General features: G+C 35.9%; 1 pseudogene; it reads right to left on the reverse strand.

Moving 5' to 3' along the window:
- Positions 1–9,549: 9,549 nt before the first annotated feature.
- LOC101419194 (vomeronasal type-2 receptor 116-like) lies at positions 9,550–18,791 on the reverse strand (annotated as a pseudogene).
- Between the last annotated feature and the right edge of the window lie 5,194 nt (positions 18,792–23,985).

Genomic DNA, 23,985 nt, shown 5'->3' on the forward strand with positions numbered 1-23,985 from the left:
ATACTGAAGTCAGAAGTTATAGGAAGGCAAAACCCTTCCCCCTAGGGCTGAAAGCTGCCGTATTCCCTGAAGACTGCCAGTCATGAAGCAGCATTCCTGAGCCCTGTGTTACCCAAATGCATGATCCCCAAGCCCATTTTCCATGAACTCCCATAACATACATTCCACAGACCAGTGTACCCTGAGCCTGCAATATCCCAGGCTTCAGTTTCCCAAATCCAGTGCTCCAAAAAATCCAAGATTCCCCTACCCTAGCCCTCCAGTCTCTGACTAACCTGGAAGAGGAACAGAACACTGAATAATTAATCAAAGCTCTCAAAACATATATCAGGGACCAATTTAATGATGTGAAGGAAGAGATTAAGGATATAAAGAAAACACTTGGAGAACATATAGAAGAAATTGTAATCATATGCAAAAAGATAATGGATGTGATGGTGATGAACAGCACAATTTGAGAAATAAAAAATACACTCTCAGCAAATAACAGCAGATTTGAAGAGGCACAGGAAAGAATTCGTGAGGTGGAAGGCAATATCTGAAATCAAGCAGATAATAGAAGGGACTGATAAAATTATTTTTAAAAATCCAGCAGGAACATAGGGACTTGAATGACAATGTAAAATGCACAAACATATGCATTATAGGCATCCAAAAAGGAGAAGAAAAGGGAAAGGGGACAGAAGGGATGTTGGGGGATATAATAGCTGAAAACCTCCCAAATCTATTGAAGGAAATGGATATACATGTCCAGGAAGCACAATGCACCCCAACCGACATAAATCCCAACAGGCCAGCTCCAAGACATATACCTGTCAAATTATCCAATGCTCAAGACAAATAGAAAGTACTAAAAGCAGCAAGATAAAAGAGAACCATCATGTACAAAGGAGGCTACATAAGATTAAATGCTGATTTGTCACCTGAAAGGATGGAGGCAAGAAGGCAGTGGTATGACATAGTCAAGATACCAAAAGAAAAATATTTCCAGCCAAAAAATATTTCCAGCAAAGTTCACTTTCAAAAATGATGAACAGTTCAAAATATTCACAGATAAACAGAAACTAAAAGAGTATGCCAACAAGAAACCTGCCCTTCAAGAAATACTAAAGGAAGTTCTGCAGGTGGAAAAGAAACAAACAGGAGAAACAGGATTTGAAGAGAGTGTAAGGAAAACTAAAAAGATAAAAAGAAAAAAAATTTTAAAAAAATGACACAAATCCAGAGAAAATATTGGTAATATAATTAATTCCTTGGAAGTAATAACACTGAATATCAATGGATTAAACTCACCTGTTAAGAGACACAGATTGGAAGACTGGATAAGGAAATATGACCCACCTATATGCTGTCTACAATAAACACAGGTTAGACACAGGGATTCAAGGAGATTGAAAGTGAGTGGCTGCAAAAAATCTTTCAGGCAAACAGTAAACAAAAAAGGGCAGTAGTAGCCATATTAATATTGGATAAAATAGACTTTAAATGCAAAACAATTGTGAGAGACAAAGATGGACACTACATATTAGTGAAAGGGATAAACTTTTAAAAAGAAAGAATAATCATAAACATTTATGCTCCTAACAAGGGTGCTTCAAATACATGAGGCAAATACTGGAAAAACTAAGGGAAGGAATAGATGTATCTACAATTATAGTGGGAGACTTTAACACACCACTATCTCCAAAGAACAGAACATCTCAAAAGAGAATCAATAAAGAATCAAAGACTTTGGACAATATGTTAGAGGAGCTGGACCTAATAGGCATGTAAATAACATTACACCCAAACAGGAGGATATATATTCTTCTCAAGCACACATGGATCATTCTCCAAGATAGAACACATGCTAGGTCACAAAGAAAGACTCAATGAATTCAGAAAGATTGACATCATACAAAATAATTTCTCTGACCATAGTGGAATGAAGCTGGAAATCTGCAAGGACCAGAGATCCAGATTTGGCAACAAGATATGGAAGCTAAACAACACACTCTTAGAAAAACAGTGGGTCAAGGAGGAAATCTCAATAGAAATCATTAAGTACCTTGAGGTAGCAGATTTGGCCCAGTGGTTAGGGCATCTGTCTACCACATGGGAGGTCCATGGTTCAAACCCCAGGCCTCCTTGACCTGTGTGGAGCTGGCCCATGTTCAGTACTGATGTGCACAGGAGTGCCGTGCCACACAGGGTTGTTCCCCACATAGGGGAGCCCCACACGCAAGGAGTGTGCCCCATAAGGAGAGCTGCCCAGCATGAAAGAAAGTGCAGCCTGCCCAGGAATAGTGCTGCACACACGGAGAGCTGACACAACAAGATGATGCAACAAAAAGAAACACAGACTCCCATGCCACTGACAACAACAGAAGTGAAAAAAGAAGATGCAGCAAATAGACACAGACAAGAGACAACCAGGGTGGAGGTGGGAGGGGAGAGAAAGAAAGAAATAAACAAATCTTAGAAAAAAAAGTACCTTGAAACTAATGAAAATGATAACACAACATATCAAAACTTATGGGATACAGCAAAAGCTGTACTGTGAGGGAAATTCATAGCCATAAATTCATACATCAAAAAGAAGAAAGAGCTAAAATTGAAGAACTAACTGCACACTTGGAGGAATTAGCAAAAAAATAACAAACTAAACCCAGAGGAAGAAGAAAGAAAGAAATAACAAAGATCAGAACAGAACTAAATGAGATAGAAAATAAGAAAGCACTTGAAAAAGTAAACAAAATCACGAGCTGGTTCTTTGAGAAGTTCAATAAAATTAACAAACCCTTAGCTAGACTAACAAAGAAAAAAAGAGAGAAGATGCAAATACACAAAATAGGAAAAGAGAAAGGGGATATCATCACTCACCCCACAGAAATAAGGCTATCCTAATAGGGTACTTTGAAAACCTATACTCCAACAAGAAGGACAATTTAGAGGAAATGGACAAATTCCTAGAAACACATAAGAAGCCTACAATGATGAAAGAAGAAATTGACAGTCTCAACATACCAATCACAAGTTAAGAGATAAAAACCTCCCAATTAAGAAGAGCCCTGGGCCAGATGGATTGACAGTTGAATTTTACCAACATTCCAAAAAGGACTAACACCAATCTTGCTTAAACTCTTTCAAAAAATTGAAACAGAAGGACTATTGCCTAACTCATTCTATGATGCCAACATGACCCTAATACTGAAATCAAACAAAGACACCACAAAAAAGGAAAATCACAGAGCAATCTCTCTAATGAACCTAGATGCAAAAGTCCTCACCAAAATATTTGATATTCATATTCAACAACACATTAAACAAATTATACACCATGACCAAGTGGGATTCATTCCTGGTAAGCAAGGATGGTTCAACAGAAGAAAATCAATTATGTAATACATCACATAAACAGACTGAAGGAAAAGGGATCACATGATCATATCTATAAATGCAGACAAAGCATTTGACAAAATACAGGACACTTTATTGATAAAAACATAGCAGACCATCAGAATAGAAGGAAACTTTCTGAAATTGATAAAGGGCATATATGAAAAACCCACAGCTAACATCATTTACAATGGTGAAATCCTAAAATCTTTCCCTCTAAGATCAGGAACAAGACAAGGATGCCCACTATCACCCCTTCTATTTAACATTGTGTTAGAAGTAGTTGCTCAAGCACTGAGGCAAGAACCAGATATAAAGGTATCCAAATTAGAAAGGAAGAAGTCAAAATGTCAGTATTTGTAGATGACATGATCCTATACATAGAAAGCCCTGAGAAGTCTACAACAACACTTCTAGAACTTAAAAATGAGTTCAGTAAAGTCACAGGTTATAAGATCAATGCACAAAAATCAGTAGTATTTCTGTACTCCAATAATGAGCAATCTGAGGAGGAAATCAAGAAACAAATACCATTTACAATAGTAAATTAAAAAATCAAATACCTACGATTAAATTTAATTAGAGATGTAAAAGACATACACCAAAAACAACACAATTTTCAAGGAAATAAAGGAAGACCTAAATAAATTGAAGAATATTCCTTGCCCGTGGATAGGAAGACTAAATATTATTAACATATCTATCTTACCAAGGTTGACCTACATATTCAATGCAATCCCAATAAAAATCAATGCAGCATTTTTAATGAACTAGAAAAACAAATCAAGAAATTATTTGAAGATGAAAGAGGCCCAAATAGCCAAAGACTTATTAAAAAAGGAAAATGAAATTGGAGGAATTACACTACCTGACTTCAAATCATACTACAAAGCTACAGTAGTGAAAATGGCATGGTATTGGCAGAAGGATAGATACATTGACAAATTGAGTGTTCTGATATAGATCCTCATATGATATTCAACAAGGCCACCTAACCCACTCAACTGGGAGAGAATGACCTCATCAACAAATGATGCCTGGAAAACTGAATATCCGTACAAAAAAGAATGAAAAAGGATTACCATCTCACACATTACACAAAAATCAACTCAAGATGGATCAGAGACCTAAATATAAGAACCAAGAGTATAGAAACCTTGGAAAACAATGTAGGAAAGCATCTACAGACCTCATAATAGGAAATGGCTCATGAACTTCAGCACAAGCACAAAAGCACGAGCAGTAAAAGAACAAATAGATAAATGGGACTTCCTCAAAATTAAAACTTTTTGTACCTCAAAGGAGCTAGACAAGAAAGTGAAAAGACAGCCTACCCAAAGGGAGAAAATATTTGGTAACCAAGTATCTGATTGGGGATTAATATCCTGCATATATAAAGAACTCCAACATCTCAAAAATAAAAAGACAAACAACCCATTTAAAAATGGGTAAGAGGTTTGAACAGATGCTTCTCAAAAGAAGAAATACAAATGTCTAAAAAGACATGAAAAAATGCTCAAAATCACTGTTAGGGAAATGCAAATCAAAACTACAATGAGATACCTTCTTACTCCCATGAGACTGTCGGCTATCAAAAAAACAGAAGACTATAAGTGCTGAAGAGGATAAGAAGGAATGGGAACGCTCATCCACTGCTGGTGGGAATGCAGAAGGATCCAGCCATTCTGGAGGACAATGGGCAGTTGCTCAAAAATCTAGTTATAGATTTTTAATATGAACTAGCAATTCCACTCCTGGGAGAACTGAACCCAGAGGAACTGAAAATAAGGACACAAACTGATATATGCACACCAATGTTTGTAGTAGCACTATTCACTATTGCCAAAAGTTGGAATCAACCCAAATGCCCATCACCAGATGAGTGCATAAATAAAATGTAGTGTATACATACAATAGAATACTACTCAGCTATAAGAAGGAATACAGTACAAACCCATGGGATAACATAGATGAATCTTGAGGACCTTATGTCGAGTGAAGCAAGCCAGGTATTGAAGGATAAATACTACATGGCTCCTCTGATGTGAAATAAGTAAACCAAGCTGTCTCAGGGAGCTAGAGACTGGATATTAGGCTTAAAGGAAATTGGGGGGAGAAGAAGGTTGCAAGCTGACACGTACATGGGTGAAATCTATCATAAGCTGGAGGTAACTATTTGTAAAGTGATGGGACAAGATGGGGACATTGAGTGGGGCTTTTAGGGCTTGAAGGGGGCTACGGTTGGGAAGATGGGTCAGATGGCTCAAGGAATTGTGGGGAGGCATGGGGGAGCTTTTGAAAATGAGAGATTGTCAGGTATGTAGTTGAAACTATAATGTTGAGAGAACTCTTTAGAAAATATAATAAGGAAGGATTACCTTTTTAAGGTGCTTAAGCAGGGAGCACTGGGGCAGTGCTTCTAGGGAGTGTGTGAGTACTCATTTTGTCATAGTGTGTTATATCATTGGGTGGAGACCTGTACAACGAGTGGGACGCTGTACCCACATCCTGGGAGGCCTGATGTTCTCAAACAGAGGGAATTGTGTCTCTCGAGAGAATTGGTGGCTCCAAATGGGCTAGGGCAGTCTAGTATGTCAAGTGCTCAGCATTGTTGCAAGTATCTGTGATTCTGGTCCTTCAGTCAATGAAGATTGATTGTCACTGTGGGCCCTGAGGGGAGGGGAGAGAGGTATAGAATAGATGGAATCAGGGTAACTGGGGGTAATGGAAATGCTCCACAAGATCACACAATGATGGATATAGGACATGTTAAATTACACCAAAAATACACGAAAGTCTATAGGCTAAAATGTAAACCATAATGTACAATGTAAGGTAACTAAAAATTTAGAAAATTGTACAGTCTAAAATATAAACCATAATGTAAACCAAAAGGAACCATGTTTAAAAGCTATGTTTCAATATCTGTACATCAGCTGCATCAAATATAACAGGAATATGTAAAAAGATCATTGCTGGGAAGGGGGAAGAGGGTTTGATATTGGTTATATGGGAGTCCCCTATATTGTTTATCTAAAACTTTTGAAGTCCAAATTAAAAATTAGAAGAAAAAAAAAGGAAGGATGTAGACACTGAGGAAGAAATGAAAGAAATTGCCTTGCCACTGTGCATACAGGTCAACTGCTATTGCAGTGATGAAAGGCAAAACTTCAAAAACAAAAATTTATAATATTTTCCATCTTTTAATACCCAATTTATTTTTGCTTTATTTTAGTTTTTCTAAATTAGTATTTATTCTCTTTCTAATCTTTAAACCTATCACTATATTTCATTTTCCTATTGATTGAATTTGGTAATATATTAGGCTTCTTTTTTAAAGAAGTTTTGGACCATAGAGAGGTCCAACTATGGCCGGAGAGAAACACTGGTGTGGGGTGTTATGGATGGGGACACATGGTTGGGAGGGAGTACTCCAGGGCATGTATATAGGGTACATAAAAATGTTTGGATATATGTTGGGTATTTTCATAGTAGTTACAGTTACAAATGATAACTGAGGGAGTGCTGAGTTCCTAGCCAGGGGAGCTTTATCACATTCCCGAATGGAACAGCAACAATCTCCCAAGGGCAATGGCAAAGACCAACGAAGAAGGATGGTCCAACAATGAGCCCTTGATACTGATGACTATGCTTACGAACCTGTGTGACTGAAATACGAACTAGGCCTAGAGCTGCAGGGTGCCTAAGAGTTAGCTCCTGAGAGCCTCCATGTTGCTCAAATATGGCCACTCTCTAAGCCAAACTCCACATGTAAATTCATTACCTTCCCCCCATTGTGAGACATGACTCCTGGAGATAAGCCTACCTAATGCCGAGGGATTACTACCAAGCACCAGCTGGTGATGTAACTAGAAAAAGACCTTGAAAAAAAGGGTCAACTCAGAGCAGCAGAATATCCCAGCCTACATGTAAGATATTGTGTTAAAAACTGCTTTTTGACCTTAAATAAAAGGAAGAAATGGCAAAGACAAATGAGTTTATATAACTAAGAGGCTTTAAAAAGAGTCAGGAGGTCATTAGAGGGGTCATGCTTATGCACGCCTCGGCACGATCTCAGATACAGCTGAAGTAGATACAACCCCAGGAACTGGTTCTCCTGAGAGCTATGGAGACCCACACATTCTATGGTCATGGCAGATGACTCTGGAATTCAGTGCCATGTCAGTTGACCCTACTTTGGATTTTGTGTTCCTGAGTGTGATGGAGTTGGACTCAGATGTGACCTTTCTACACATGCCTCTTCTGTCACTTTTACTGAACCTGTGGTTGGCACTGGGTTTGGTGTATACTCAGGAGATTTGAATCTCTGAACTGTTCATGTGCCAGCTGGGCCCTGAGCCTCAACAGAGTTGCAACTCCTACCCTCTAGTTCGTTGGACTTACCCAAGTCAGCTAACAGGAGGTGAAGATGGTCATCCACCACACCAGGGAACCAAAAGTGCCTACAAGTGCAAGAAGGAGAATTGCAAACATCATCCATGTGGAATCTAAGCCCCCTCTCAATATAGAGATGGAGGGGACATCACCATTCCAGGGTCACACGATGGAGGAATAAATTATGGATTAGAGTTGAGTTGCTGATATTCTACTGTGGAACTGTTGTGACTAGTAATGGAAGAAATTATGGCACTGATGTGGGGAGAGTGGCCATGGAAGTTTCCGAAGGCAGGGAGAGGGAGGAAGAGATGTGATGTGGGGGCATTTTTGGGACTTGGAGTTGTCCTAAATGATATTGCGGGGACATTATATATCCAGCCATAACTGACTGAATGTTCTGGGGGAGAGTGTAAACTACAATGTAAACTATTATCCATGTGGTGCAGCAGTGCTCCAAAATTTATTCACCAAATGCAATGAATGTGCCACAATGATGAAAGAGGTTGTTGATGTGGGAGGAGTGGGGTGAGGGGGTTGGGGAGTATATGGGAGCCTCTTATATTTTTTCAATATAACATTTTTAAAAAGTAAAGAAAAAAAATGCAAAAAAAAAAAACCCACCAAAAAACAAATTGAGTTACGTATAATGGAATATTATTCAGTCATAAAATGAATAAATTTCTGATGCAGGCTAAATAGAGATGAACTTGAAAATATTGTAATGGAAGGGGTAAACAAATCACAGAAGGACAAATACACAATGATTATTCTCATATGAAATATCCTGGGATACAAAAGTCAAAGAAATAGACATTACTAGAAGCAGTGAATAGAGGATACATTTTAGAAATTTAGGTATAATTTAAAAAAAAAATTTTATATGTATGGAATTAGGGTCATAAAATGAGAACAAAAACAAAAAACAACACCCAGAGATTGAATATTAGTAGAGAATTTGGGGAAACAGACTTGGCCCAGTGGTTAGGGCATTCGTCTACCACATGTGAGGTCCACAGTTAAAACCCAGGGCCTCCTTGACCCGTGTGGAGCTGGCCCATGCGCAGTGCTGATGTGCACAAGGAGTACCCTGCCACACAGGGGTATCCCCTGCATAGCGGAACCCCACGAGCAAGGAGTGCGTCCCATAAGGAGAACCGCCCAGTGGGAAAGGAAGTGCAGCCTGCCTAAGAATGGTGCCACTCACACGGAGAGCTGACACAACAATATGACTCAACAAAAAGAGACACAGATTCCAGTGCCACTGACAACAACAGAAGTGGACAAAAAAACAAGACGCAGTAAATAGACACAGAGAACAGACAATCGGGGTGGGGGGCGAGGGGAGAGAAATAAATAAATAAATAAATCTTTTTTTAAAAAAAGTAGAGCATTAATATTGATGAATTAAGTCCTAATGACATGAAAAATTTCAAATCTATTATAAATCTTTAATTAAAATTTTAAAAAATTGTTCTAAAGTATTAAGAAAATAGGAAAAATACAAGTATAACTTAGATTTATGAAAAATATGATTCTATACTCATTTGAAAAAATACAGAAAAAAATTGTGACTAATTTTTTTATAGCCATTTATCTGAGATATGCTTCTATTTGTGAGTCCTCATATCTAAGGGTAGTTGTATACATGGACTCTTAATAATGATGGAAAGCAGTTTCTACTATTTTGTAATATCGGGATGCAAAATTCAGGAAAGTTTGTTGTTCCAAAGCCTGAAAATATGATAGAGATTTATGATATAAAACTTACAATCACTATTTCCTTGTGGAATTCATTTTACCCCTTAACTGTTTCAAAGAATTCTTATCAGGTCTTATCAGAATAATATAGCACTTGGGGGCAAAGATGCAGCCTAGTAATCCTGCACTGGAAGCCAAGATGGAGAAAATCTCTACAGCCACCATGACCTTTCCCTTGGTGCTATGGTAGACAGGGAGGAAGGTAACCCACACAATGCAAAACAGGAGCATGCTAAACGTCAAGAACTTGGCTTCATTGAAGGTGTCAGGGAGGTTCCTGGCCAGAAAAGCTAAAATGAAGCTTCCCAGGGCCAGTGAGCCCAGGTAGCCCAGGACACAGTAGAAGGCAGGGACAGAGCCCTTGTTGCACTCAATGATGATGCTTCTGGGCTCAGAATGTGTGTCTATGTCAATGAAAGGAGGAGAAGTTCCCAGCCAGATTCCACAGATCATCGCTTGGATCAAGGTGCAGATGGGAATGACAGAGTTAGAAACCCCTGATGTCAGCAGCCATCTCATTGTTCTTCTGGGTTTTATGGCTTTGAATGCCAGAATCACGGTGATGGTTTTGGCCAATACAGTGGAAACAGCCACAGTGAACACAACTGCAAAGGTGACTTGACGAAGAATGCAGGTGGCTGTGTTGGGACGGCCAATGAAGAGTAAGGAGCAGAGGAAGCACAGGAGAAGGGAGAAGAGCAGGATGTAGCTGAGAGCTCGGTTATTCGCCTTCACAATGGGAGTGTCTCTATGCTTCATAAAGACCCACAGAACTGCAGCTGTGACAAGAGAGAAGCAAAGAGCTGTGCAGGCTAGAGGCACACCCAATGTATCCTGAAATGACAGGAAGGTCACTGCCTTTGAGACGCAGCGATTTCTCTCAGTATTTGAATACTCTTCAGCTGGGCATTGGACACAGTGCTGTGCATCTGAGGAAAAAACAAACACTCAGCATTTCAATGTCATACATTTTCATGTTTAAAAATGGTCACTTTGTTGTGAATTTGTGTACTGATCTCTTGGTGAATACTCTGACAAAAAGGTGTAAAATTCTCCATTCCTGACCGAGGAAGAATGTTTTCAGCTGCAGACAAGCGATATCTTAATCAAAAGGAATCTTCAGCATTTGGTGAGTCTAGATGGGCTCATCTGTTAGCTTAGTGATGTCACCAAGGACATGGCTGCCTCCCCCTCATTTCACTACTGTCTATGGTGCCTGCCACATGGTAAGGTCTTTATGCTATTGCTTTATAATATTGCTCCAAAACTATCAGAGTTAAATAGTTCCTTTTTCACAATCACACTGAGTGAGGAAAAGTAGATTTAATTATTTCTCTGGGATATCTTAACCTTTATCACTACCTTAATTTCTAATGATTACTGTTTTTTACATGTATATATCATAACATATCTTAGAGAAAGTCACTTAGCATTCAGTTTTCATTTTTTATTTTACTACTTTTGCAAAGTACTTTTTCCAAATTATTTTTTCAAAGTTATTTGGATGCTGTTTGGAAGGTTATTACTCTTATAAATATATTTCTGGGGGATTTTAAATTTTTATCATTTTATTGCAGAATGAGGTACAATTTTTAATTTTGATTCATTGAATTGTTAATCCAAGATTTGGTAAATATTTCTTACAATTTTGAGATTGTAATTTTAGGTAATCATTTAGCATATATTTGATCTCCATGCAGGCAATAGTTTCTCTATTTCAACTATGCAATTCTACTTTTGCAGCACAGATAATATGGATATTGTAGCAATAATCATTTCAGAAATAATTTATCATGTCATTGTGTCAATAATCTTATATTACAAAATAAGCCATATTTTGTTGACTTCTGACTTAAAGTTCTTTATTCATTTTTTAGAGGAGATATTCATGAAATAGTAGAAAAGTGTAAAACAATCAGTTAATTCTTTCTCACAACTATTCACTCCTCTTTGATTGAGTGACTGCCTTGGATTCTGACTTTATTCTTTAAGAGACATGCTCTGCACACATAAGCGTATGCATGTCAGTTGTGTGTCCAGTATTGTTGTTTTTCTTCTATTTCTCCTTCTTGGTTTACATCCTTATTTGTTATTGCAAATCCTTTATGAGAAAAGTAATTTTTTTAGTTTCTTCATTTCTAAAAATATCTATTCTTTCTCTCCCAAGTGATTGAAACTAAAAGGTTCTTAATGTTAATATGGTTGTGATTATATGGTTGGAATTGTATAGTATTTATGGATAAAATCAAATCATTGCAGTACTTAACTTTGTATTTTGAAAAATTTAGTCACTAATTAACCATTCCATATTTCATACGTATTTCACAATACAGGTTTTATTTTTATATCTCCTATATAAGTATATTTGAAATCTATGTATATGTTGCAGCCAAAATTCAGTGTGCCAAATTATAACTTTTATTAGGATCTTGTAACCTCACTTCAAATACATATATATATAGATATATATGTATGTGTATAAAAATATATTTTTTCTCTGCATTATATTATAAACTTCCTGAGGGCTAAGCTCATGATTTAATTAATTAAACATTTATTTATAAATTGATACACTCATTTATTACAAGTACATTTCATTCTTTTCAAGAAAGGATAAATAAAGTAATAAAATTCTTCCAAAAATGTATATGAACCAGCTCTGTCCTTATCACATGAACAATAGCATAACTAAAATCTTCAAGGTACTCACAAGTGCCTTGATGACCCTTACCTTCTAAATGTTAGTATGATCTACCATGAGATCATTGACTAAGGCTCTATCATAAAACACTGGAATGAAAGAAAAAATGCTCATTCAAATCCGTGCCACAGTTAAGTCTAATTGAATGAGCAGAGCCGTAAGAGAGCTTAACCAACATGAGTAACCCTGGTGATTATAACATGGATATGTGAAAACGATCAGTGACTGCATAACCTGAGAACAATGATGTCTTAGGACCCTATGGAATATTCTTTTGTTTCCTTTATATTGATTACTTCTCAGGTATTTTTATAGGTTGGCTACATATTTTCATACCTGTCTGATTGGAAATGCCTCCCTCTGGGCATAAGACACAAGTAAAGCAGCACACAGGCCTTCCTTCTTGTGGAAGTTTCCTGAATCCTGAATGGCAACTCTGGCTACATACAGATTGAGGAGTCTGCAGAAGAAAGAGACAATTATTGGTCATATTATTGAACATATTACCAATTATGAGGAAACATCTATATCTACCTCTTAATAAGAGAAAACAATTTCTCATCTATTTTGTAAACAAGTTTCATTCCAATCTCTAGCATGTTGATATTACATGGACATTAACTTTATACAAAAATCAAACAATGTACTACTATATCAGAATACTTTTATTTCACATATCATGGGTAACATTACCTTGGTTTTACTCTCCTATAATTTAAGCACATGATGAAAAACTCTTTCAAACAAGGCTTATTATAATGGTGGTACTAGGGCATTATAAGCCTAATAATATTGCCTTGTTGTCATAAGTATCTGAATAGAAAATGTTAATTTCTAGAGAGGAAAACACAATTACAAAAGTAATCTCATTAATAAAATGAATTGCATAAAATATATAGACCAGATAGAGAAAAGCAATAAGAATGTGGTTAATCCCGTTCTGGGTTATTTCCCAGTATGCCACCAATTTGGAGAAACTTAACTGGACTTTAAAGACAAAGGCTCTTTTGTTTAACAAATCACTGGCAAAATTCCCTTTGCTTTTTCAATTTTGGAAAGACTAGATGAAATTCATGGTGCATTAAGATAAATGAACTTTGATGCTGAGTGGTATTGAAATGACCACAGGAAAATGTGAATTGTGGATATAAGTTGACATTTTAATTGTGTATTCTATTTATGTTTATAATGCCTCTAATAAGGATCATCCATACATGATTAGTCTTCTCAAGACCCCAGAGGAAATTAGTAGGTTACTTAATGTACCCTGTCAGTGCACGCACTCAAATGCTGCATTGTACTTTAATTCCAAATGAAAGATTATAGATTATATACCTGATACTTTAAAGGCAAGTTCTCAAAATATCTGTGTGGTTGCATAATATGAAGTCAAGAAATTAATTTTAATTTATGAATTTAGTCCCAAGATCAAGGGCTGAAAAGTTAATCTAATATGAAGAGAGTTTTGAGATAACTGTATAATAAATAAATCCTACATTGACATGGTGTCATACCTCTTTAAATCCAACAGGCCACTCGATCATCTCTTCATGGAATATCAAACCTTGATGATGTGAAATATTGGAGACAAATTCTCCCACTTTAATGAGGAGGACAAGACCAGCAGGGAAATTTATGGTGTTCACGATATCATACTTCACCACAAAATTTCTTTCCTCATCTAAGGACATATGGTCACCAGCACTGTTTATAAATTGGATTTTACTCAGAAGTGGGTGAAGCTGGAAGGAAGGCATAATTTTGAAATGTCAGGTGGATTCAAATTACAGACTGAAGGTCATACCCATGAAGTAAACCTTCTCTTCTTGATGCCTACTTTTAAGGAGTCAATTTGGTAAAGACTACATTTTTTTTAGGTGTTCACTATTTCATGGATTTAGGTAAGACATTCTTCCTCTCCATGTGAGAGCAATGGAAGAGTACTTGAATAAATTCATGATGCACCTCAGGATATGGTTATCATGTGCTCAGGTGCAACCCTGAATAAAAAGTTCCTTTGAGTTCCAGTAATTTTATATTTCCCCTATAATTTACTGAAGGGAATTTCCAAGTTATACATTTTCAGAACTTTATTATTTTTTTATGGTTGAATAATGTTCCATTCTGTGTTTGTGTATTTGTATCATATTTCTTTAAATTACTGCTGCCTCCTTCAGTTGATGTTACTTTTCTCACAGTTTATATTTGGCCTCTTTATCTCTCAAGCCCTCTCCCTTTTGGATGATGCACAGCACTCTCCTGGTCTGCAGATCCCTAGAGTAGATCTGCATTTGCCCTTCTTTCTCTGTATGAGAGCACTGAGCATTGTCTACCTACTCTGATGCCATCTTCCCAGAACCTCTTTCCCTAAATTTCGAAAGAAAAATCTCACCAGATGGAAAAGCCTTAGCTAACACTTTTAGTACTTTGCTCACTAACATCTTGCCTCCATTATTTTTGATGAGAAATCAGCACTCAGTCTATTCAGAAGTACCTTATACATAGGACTAGCTTTATATCTTGCAGCTATCACAATGGTCTCATTTTCCTTTGCATTTGAAAGTGTGGTAGATATATGATGGAGTATATTGGTCTTCAAATGTGTCTTCTCTGGAGTTCCTTGAGCTTTTGGATGTTCATATTCATGTCTTTTCTAAGTCTGGGATGTTCTTTCATTATTCTTTAAATATTCCATTTTTCCCCTTTTACTTTTTCATCTCCTACTTTGACTTTCTTAATGTATATATTGACATTTTTGGAGGTTCCTCATATGTATATTAGACTATTTTTTTTGCCTTTAATTATTCCTTTATATTTCTATTCCTCAGTTTGAAACATTTCAAATGTTTTGTCATCAAGTTCATTGGTCCTTTTCTCTGTCACTTCCAATCTATTCTTGAACACCTCTTGGAATTCTTTCAAGTATTGTGGACCTCCACTCCAGTAGTTGTCTTTGTTTCCTTATTAAAATTTTCATCTTTATACTATGACTTTCATATTGATCATTCACTTTTTTCCTAATACCCTTTAGGTTTTTTTTAGCTTCCTTTATCTCCTTGATCATTTGTAAGATAATTATTAAAGCTTTTATTCAGTTTGTCCACATTCTTATTTTCTTCATGGTGTTTTCTATGATTTTTCATATTCCTTTAGACCCACCATCTGTTCTTTTTTCTTTGTTTTTCTTTAATTCTTCTGTTGAACGCTGTACATTTTAATATAGATTTCCATTTAATAATTACACCAAATGATCTAAGCCCCCTCTCAATCAGAAAGAGAGTGGACATTTCCATCCCAAATTCCTCAATATTGAGGAATGAACAAACAGAAGGGAGATACATAACTATGGACAAAAGTAGATTTATTATTCTTCTAGCAAAGAAGAACTTGTGTCATTCAGATAAAGGAAGTGGCCACTGGAAGTTCTGAGGGGAGGAAGAGGGAAGAAATGCTGAAACTTGGGACACTGGAATTGTCCTGCATGACATTGCAATTATCTATACAGGCCATCAAATATTTTGTTAGAAACTATAAAATTGTGTGGTGCAAGGTGTGAACTTGTGAACTATTGACCTTGGTTAGTACCAATGTTGCAATATGTGCTCATCAGTTGTAACAAACATGTGATAATAATGAAATAGGTTATTAATAGGGAAAATCTGGGGAAAGGGAAGGAGTATATGGGATTCCCATATATTTTTATGGAATATTTATGTAATCAAATATTTCTTTAAAAATAAAGAAAATAAGTCTATTTTTGGAGTCTTTGTTCTGTATGATGGAAAAAATGTATATTTTCACAGAATAATTTAAAATTCTGCACTTTTTGGCTTCCTTATATTTTGTGATAAGTTCATAGTGTATGTTTTACAGGCTTTCATCTAATATTAAGAATAAATTTTCTAATACAATTTCTAATTAAACAATCTCAATTTAACACTACCATCCAGAGAATTCTCAAAATATATGTGAAAATTACAGGTAAAGCTAGAATCTGGAAAAAGTGAATATTTCGTTTCCTGTTCCTGGTTCCCTAATAGAAAAATATCATCATTTTCCATGTCAACTAAATATTTTGACCTCTCCTCATAGGTTGATATATTCCCCATTGTTGAAAGATATTTACCTCCCATGGATGTAGCATAAGTTGGTCTGTGCTTTCTGTAGATACCATTTCTGATTTCACCAAAAATGTTTCATGAATGGAATGAGCCACAGCATATACAGCATTATAAATGAAATAGCTATAATCAGATATAGTCATCATATCAATAGTTCCTGTCATGACCTGTAAGGAAGCATTTGGTGTACACTCTCCAATTGTTCCACATAGTGACCCTTCAAGTGGGCAACCAAAACTGTTAAGCCAGAATTTGCTGAAATAAAAGTCTTCTGGATATTTTGATGGATTAACTGTCTTGAGAAAGTGTTTGAAACCAGGAATATCCCTCTTCTGGTGGGAAAATGAGAGACTTCCATGGAAAGAGTGCAGCATATGGTCCATCATATCTGAAGTGATATCCCAATTTGATATCATAATCCACACCTTACGAGACGTTAAATAATATTTTTCTAAATAACCCAGTACTATGAGAATCTGCATCTCACCCCACATAATATGTACATTTGCAGATGAATTACTGATCTTGGAAATGGACATCAAATAATTATTAAAATGCTTACTTTTAGTGCTAGGGATCTTTTTTGTAAAGGCTATACAGATACCATTCTTTACTATCTCTGCTTTCAAGTTCCAAGAGTACTGCTCCCCTTTCATATCATCAGAAACAAAAAGTGCCACCCAAGTCCAACCGAAATACAACAATAACCAAATCACTCCTTGAGCCAGAGAGCTGTCTTTCATGGCCATTTGATACAGTGATGCAAAATTCCCTTTGTCACATAAGAATGGGTCAAAAGCGCCATATGTAACCTGAGTAAGAAAATAAAATTTAATAATTTAACATTTAGTGAGATTTATCCTGTTATCCTTAAAGAGGACTTCAGAGAATTCGCTATGTTAGAGGTAGAATTAATGGAATATTTGGTGAAAGAGAGGACATTATACTTTTCTGTTAACATTCTGGGAACACGAAAGATCATATTTTCCAAAACTTCCCACCTTTTAGTAGGGATATGTCATTAATTCCACCCAGTGGTCTCGTATGCAGGCAAATCCTAATTTGGAATGATCGGAAAGAATAAATTCTTCATATGTTCATCTCTCGTGGCATCACATAAAGCATGAGATTTGATGGAAGACAAACATGTTTGTGCCTACCTCAGCTTCCTATAAGGGGCTTTTGAAACAGGAGATTCTCCCCAACCCTGCCAACATTGTTGGATGTGAACTTTGAGAAAGAAATCAATCTTTATTTTGTTAAAGAATTTTTTTAACTTACTAATACTTCATAAAATAAATTGTACTGTAGAATATAATCATTTACCTTCACACACTTTCAAAAAATTAGTTTTCATCGACAATTTTCTATACCTAATAAATTTGGCAGTATGATTTCCTAATTCCTGATTGTGTTAGATCAGGCCCCTGGAAAAATGACTTTGAGACAGGGAGTTGATTATGGGAATTTCACTGGAAGATCTATGAAAATATTCATCTGTGGGGAATTTATGGAGATAATGTGAACCAGACAGTATTTCCAATAAACCAGTTTGAATTGATTCTTCTTCTTTCCTGTAGTAAGTTGATTTCATTTTCATGTCATAGTAAATTTATATCATACATTAAATTGACTCATTTAAGGTATTGAACCGATTCTTAAAGAATCCTTAAAGAGTACAGGAACAAGGTTGAAACGTGAACATTTTGCATGCTAGACAAGGGTACCATGTCCCTAAATCTGCATACCAGCAGTCATTGGTCTCAGGCAATCCCTCAACCAGATAAGGGTCATAACCTCCAGTGATACTCCCCTATACTATAGAAATTTGCTAAGTGGTAGGGGTTAGTAAGTTGTCAACCTGTCAGTATTCCCTTCTGCTGTATGATGGATGCATTGATGCTAAGCATGACTGTGGGGAGATTCTTAACGTATTCACTTAACTTTCCTTCATCCCCCTCAACCAAGTTATTACTCGTACAATCACAAGAAATTCATACTATTTGCTTATAACTCTCATGACATATGTATGCCCAGCTTCAAACTTCCCCCTTGACCAAATGTGAGGGAATGGCATAGGGACAGATGAGATTTTCTCCCTCCAGAACTCACAAGCATCATACCTGTGGGGTTTTGTAGAGCTCCAGCAGTGTTCCAATCTCTGTTGAAAATGATGATTAAGTGCCTGCAAAAATGGCCACAGATTTGCTTTGTTTTTGGCAATTGTAATTAGGGAGAGTTGGACTCCCGCCGTAAAGCAATAACAGGGTGCTCTCCAAAGTCCTGTGGTTACTGGGAAAAGCATTGTAGAGATCAAAACCCAGGGACATGTTGGGGAGGAGAAAGGAATCCTTGTTGATCTCCTCGATGGCAAAGAGAAAAGCGAGAACATATTGGTAGTTCTTCCAGTACCATCTAGGCAGAGGAGACGGCATTAAGGAAAATTGTAAAGTTATGTATTTCAGGAGCAATTCAAAAGCTTCCCTTAAATGAGAAAGTTCTGTACAGATCACAGAGTTGTGCAGGGCATTATGGGAAGGTTAAGGAATACTTTAGTATTATGATATCACATTCAGCTGGAGAGATTTATCGTCTTGATCCTATAAATGGGAAATGCATCAGTGACAATATGGAAAGATATTCTTAGTTCATCCTGGCTAAGGAGTGCACAAAACTATCTCAGAAACTCATTTGAAGGACTTGAGAGAATCTCAAATTTGATCATTGCTTCATCTAGATCTGGAAGCTAGATGGAATCTTCCCTTTTCGCCCATGTACCCTGGAATATTTAAAATAGCGCATGGCCTATCAGTTCTTAAAACATTAAAATAAATTACTCTCTGACACCATATTCCCCTGAGGCATTTATAAGGACCTTTCTCTATTATTTTCTATACTACTAAATATATCAGGTCTTCCCCACCCACCCTTCCTGCTGTTTTTGCTGTCTGTGTCCATTTACTGTGTGATCTTCTGTATCTTCTTATCTTTTTTAGGGCTTCTCCTTTTTTTCCTCTAGGATTCACTGTGATTCGATCCTGGGGACCTCTGATAGGAGAAAGGTTCCTTGTCACTTGCACCAACTCAGTTCCTGGTTTCTCTTGTGACACGCCTTGACTCTCCCTTCATCTCTCCCTTGTTGCATCATCATCTCTGTGCATGACTTACTTGTGTGAGCACTTGGCTAGCCTCGGGGTGCCTTGGCTCACCATCCAGGCACTAGCGTGTGTGCACTCAGATTGCCACACAGGCACTCCGTTCACTCCTAGAGCCCTTGTAGAGGCACATGGCTCACCGCACATGCACTTGATTTGTCTTGGGAGCACACTTTTATTTATTTATTTTACCAGAAATTCCCAGGAGTTGACTCCAGATTATCCCATTTGTTAGGTGGAAGACCAATTACCTGAGCCAAGTCCACATCCCGATATCAGTTCTTATAACGACAGTTTTCTTAAATTATATTATCCTTGACTTGTGACCTCATAAGTTATATTTTGTACCTTGTGATCATGAACATCAGCAAATTCTTATTCATAATTCCTTGAAGATAATTATCTTTTATTTCTCATTTTATATTGGATCTTACTTATTTTATACAAAGTAGAATGAAGTTAGTTTCTTGTGTATTTAAAGGAACTCTAAATGTTTTATATATCCATCTGAAGTAGTATTTCCCTTTCTCTTTACCAATCATACTCTCTACATTTGTTGGAATTGTTTTGTTATTTTTTTAAGTTTGTAAATTTCAAGGTTAATTTAAACATTTTGAAATAGAATACATATTTTTTAAAAAATATTAATAAAATAAAGATTTCACAAACAGTGATTTGACTGTTTTCCAGGGACTCTTTTCACTATTTTGAAGTTCCCAGATCAAGAAAAATTTTTCTTCATACTAAATCTGTAAACATATATTTAGGAGGTAGATTTAAACAGTTACAAACAGGTAGAGATTAATATTAATTAAACACTTTTATTCAATTGTTCTCATATAATAGTTTCTGCATTTTTCCTTCTCTTAAAATTTTTCCTTTATTGTCTAAATGAATGGCTGTATTTTTATCTCCTTAAAACTTGAAAGAAAGCTATATGGGATTTTTTATACACAAGACTCTGTGATTTACATAAAAGAATTCGACAACAAGATTATCTTCTTAGAGAGCCATTGTCCTTAATCATACCTAGTTAAGCTGTTGTAAACTTAGAGAGGAAATTTAAAATTGTTTTTATGGTTAATTTTTATGGCATCATATCAACATTTAAGTTGACTTTTTTATTATGATTTTCCAAATATTTAAAATTTTCAGATGTTAAGTATATGATAATAAATATATTTGGTAGAAAACCTGACAAAATACACATCAGTGAGATTAGATTTTTAATTTTATTTACAACAAACCACTTAAAGCCTCAGATATACATTGATTTACAAGGGTTCTTCAATAAACTTTAGAATGCACACAGATTTTAACTTATAAAACCTGTACTAGGAAATAAAATGGGGGAACTTTGCAATCAATTTGAGGCTAGAATAACTGAAATATATTTCAATAATGAGAAAATGATTTTTGTCTCATTCCTCTAACATAAACAGATGTGATCATTCTACAAAACATGTTTGCTAATGAAGGTTACCAAGTTAATAAGAGATGACGTTATATAATGAATTAAGATGTACTCAAGAATCCAAAGTCTGGAAGTATAATAATCTAAAATTACTTCAGGGTGAATTCTGCCAAATAGTTGCTGGACATCACATTGGTTTCACAAAAAATCCCTTCTAGAAAATGGAAGATGATTCATTATTGCCAACTCTTTCATTGCAGCTAGAATTCATCTGATACCAATTCTAGTTAAAGATCTTACACGGAAAGAAGTATTTCAGATCAGTATATATCAGCAACTAAGATGCAAAAATTCTTAGCAACATTTTAGTAAGTCAATCCAACATTATATAAAAGAGATAATACATTATGATCCAACAGATTTTATTTCAAGTAAAAATTTAAATAAATTACCATATTGGCAAAATACAAACAAAAACATAATAACCTTAATAAATACAAGTGAGATAAATCAACATTTTAATCAATCAATTCTCAAAGTAAACTAAAAATAGAAAGAACTTTCTCAAATTTGTAAAAAGTAACTAAAAAACATACTATTGTCAAAGGGAATGTTTGAATGCTTTCAATAAACATCAAAAACAACAAAAGATTTTTTAACCCCTTATGTTTCACATTTCTTCTGTTTTCTAGCATGTGTATTGTGAAGGGAAAAATAATGAGAGAAGGAAGAGAAATATATAAAGTTCTCTTAAGCCTCAAAGGACGTATTTCTCTGATTACGAAATCCACTGGGTCTATAAAATAATGCAATGTTAAGTGAATTTAGCAAGTTTTCAGCATGAAAGTGCAACATGTAAAAACAAAAATTCAGGTGGCGGACTTGGTCCAGTGGTTAGGGCGACTGTCTACCACATGGGAGGTCCACGGTTCAAACCCCTGGCCTTCTTGACCCATGTGGAGCTGGCCCATTGCAGTGCTGATGTGTGCAAGGAGTGCCGTGCCATGCAGGGGTGTCCCCCCCGTAGGGGAGACGCACGCATAAGGAGTGTGCCCCATAAGGAGAGCCGGCCAGCACAAAAGAAAGTGCAGCCTGCCCAGGAATGGCACCGCATACACGGAAGGCTGACACAACAAGATGACGCAACAAAAAGAAACAGATTCCCATGCCGCTGACAACAACAGAAGCAGACAAAGAAGATGCAGCAAATAGACACAGAGAACAGACAACCGGGGTGGAGGGGGAGAAGGGGAGAGAAATAAATAAATCTTTAAAAAAATAAAATAAATAAAAATAAAAATTCAAAGGTATCTATACACCTACAATGGGCCATTATTAAAAATATTAAAAACCCTGCTATTTACAATAATATAAACATATGGGGTTCCAAGGTCTGAGTTTATCAAAGATGTGTAAGAATTTTACACCAAAAGATATGAAGTATTACTAAGAGAATTATAAGGAAATCTTAATAAGCTATATTCATTTATTGGGAGATACAGTATAAGTAAGAGGCAAATTTTCCCTAAATTTATAATGACTGCAATAAAATTACTAAAGATCCAACCGTATTTTCTAAGGGGGCATTGGCAATCTCTTTCTAGAATTCGTATAAAAACACAAAGGACCAAGAATATATTAAACATTGAAAAAGAATACTTTTGGATTTGGAGCCTGTTTATGTAGTTAGAATAGTCAAAGTAGTGTCATTTTTTTCTTGAACATAGGGAAATAAATCAATGGAACAGAATAATAAATCCAGAAATAGATACATACAACTGATTGCTGAGAAATGTGAACAGCAAATCAAAGACAGGGAATAGTCTTTCACAGCCATGGTTGAAACAATTGTCTGTATGCAAAAGAAAATGAACTTCGATCCATTCCACACATCATGTCCAAATAATAATGCAAAGTTTATAATAAAACTAAAGGAAAAATGCAAATAAAGTATTTAGAGGAAAACCTGTCAAAAAATAACTCTAACTCTAGATTATGAGAAAATGTCTTTATTATGACATGAAAACACAACTGACAATTTTTTTAAATAAAATGAACATTAAATTGCACTCTTTGAAAGACATTTTTAGGCGAATGAAAGAACAAGCTACAAATTGGATGAAATTATGTGTGAGGCACATAACTGATAAATTCCTTATATCCAGACTATATAAATAGCTCTGAAAACTGAATAAGAAAGCAAACAATTTCAAAAATGGGCCAAAATCTTTTGCCTAAAGATTCACCAAATGAGACTAAAAAAGGATTTCAAATAGTATAAAAAAAACATGTTCAATGTCTTAGCATATGTATCTGCAATGCAAATTTAAAATACATAGTTTTACAACAATGTATGTAATAGAATGGGAAGATCAAAAGATGGTCCATTTCAAATGCTGTCATGACTGTGGGAGAACTATGGTGAAAATGATTGATGAACTAACTTTTTAGCTATCACCCAATGCTTGCAAAATGGCCAAATTATTGTTGGTATGTCCCCATGAAATGCAACTTTGCAGTCATTAAAACAATAACATCAGTGTACATTTGTTTATAAGAAATTATGTTCCTGAAATATATTAAGTTGGGCAGTTTTTTACAAAACATAGCTGACAGTGTATGCCCTTTTGTAATCCACACAGTCTTGAAAGAAGTTAGACTGAAATTTCTCTGGTTGGAGAAGAAAAGCAGAGTCCAAATTAGACCTCCAGGCTATGATCTGAACAAAATGTCATGATCAGCAAGAAAAATTCTCACTCTCTCCACATTATACCTGAAGTCAGAAATTCATTAAACCCTTTCAATTCCTGATAATCCAATACTAGTAGAGGGAGGACAATCAATAGCTGCCATCAACCGAGCAATGGATATGCAGAAAATAATTGTCATAACATATTCCATTCTGTTTGTTGCCTTCTAATAAGAAAAAGTCCAAGAGGAAAGAAAATTTGAAATGGAACAGTGAGAAAGGACTAGGATCAGTCAGGTTGAGGTCATCAAACAGATGAGCTAAAACAAGGATGCAATTCTAGTGAAAATATGAGCAAACTACCTATCACC

This window comes from Dasypus novemcinctus, chromosome 24 (genome assembly GCF_030445035.2).
Source record: "Dasypus novemcinctus isolate mDasNov1 chromosome 24, mDasNov1.1.hap2, whole genome shotgun sequence".
In the NCBI taxonomy this organism is placed as follows: Eukaryota; Metazoa; Chordata; class Mammalia; order Cingulata; family Dasypodidae; genus Dasypus; species Dasypus novemcinctus.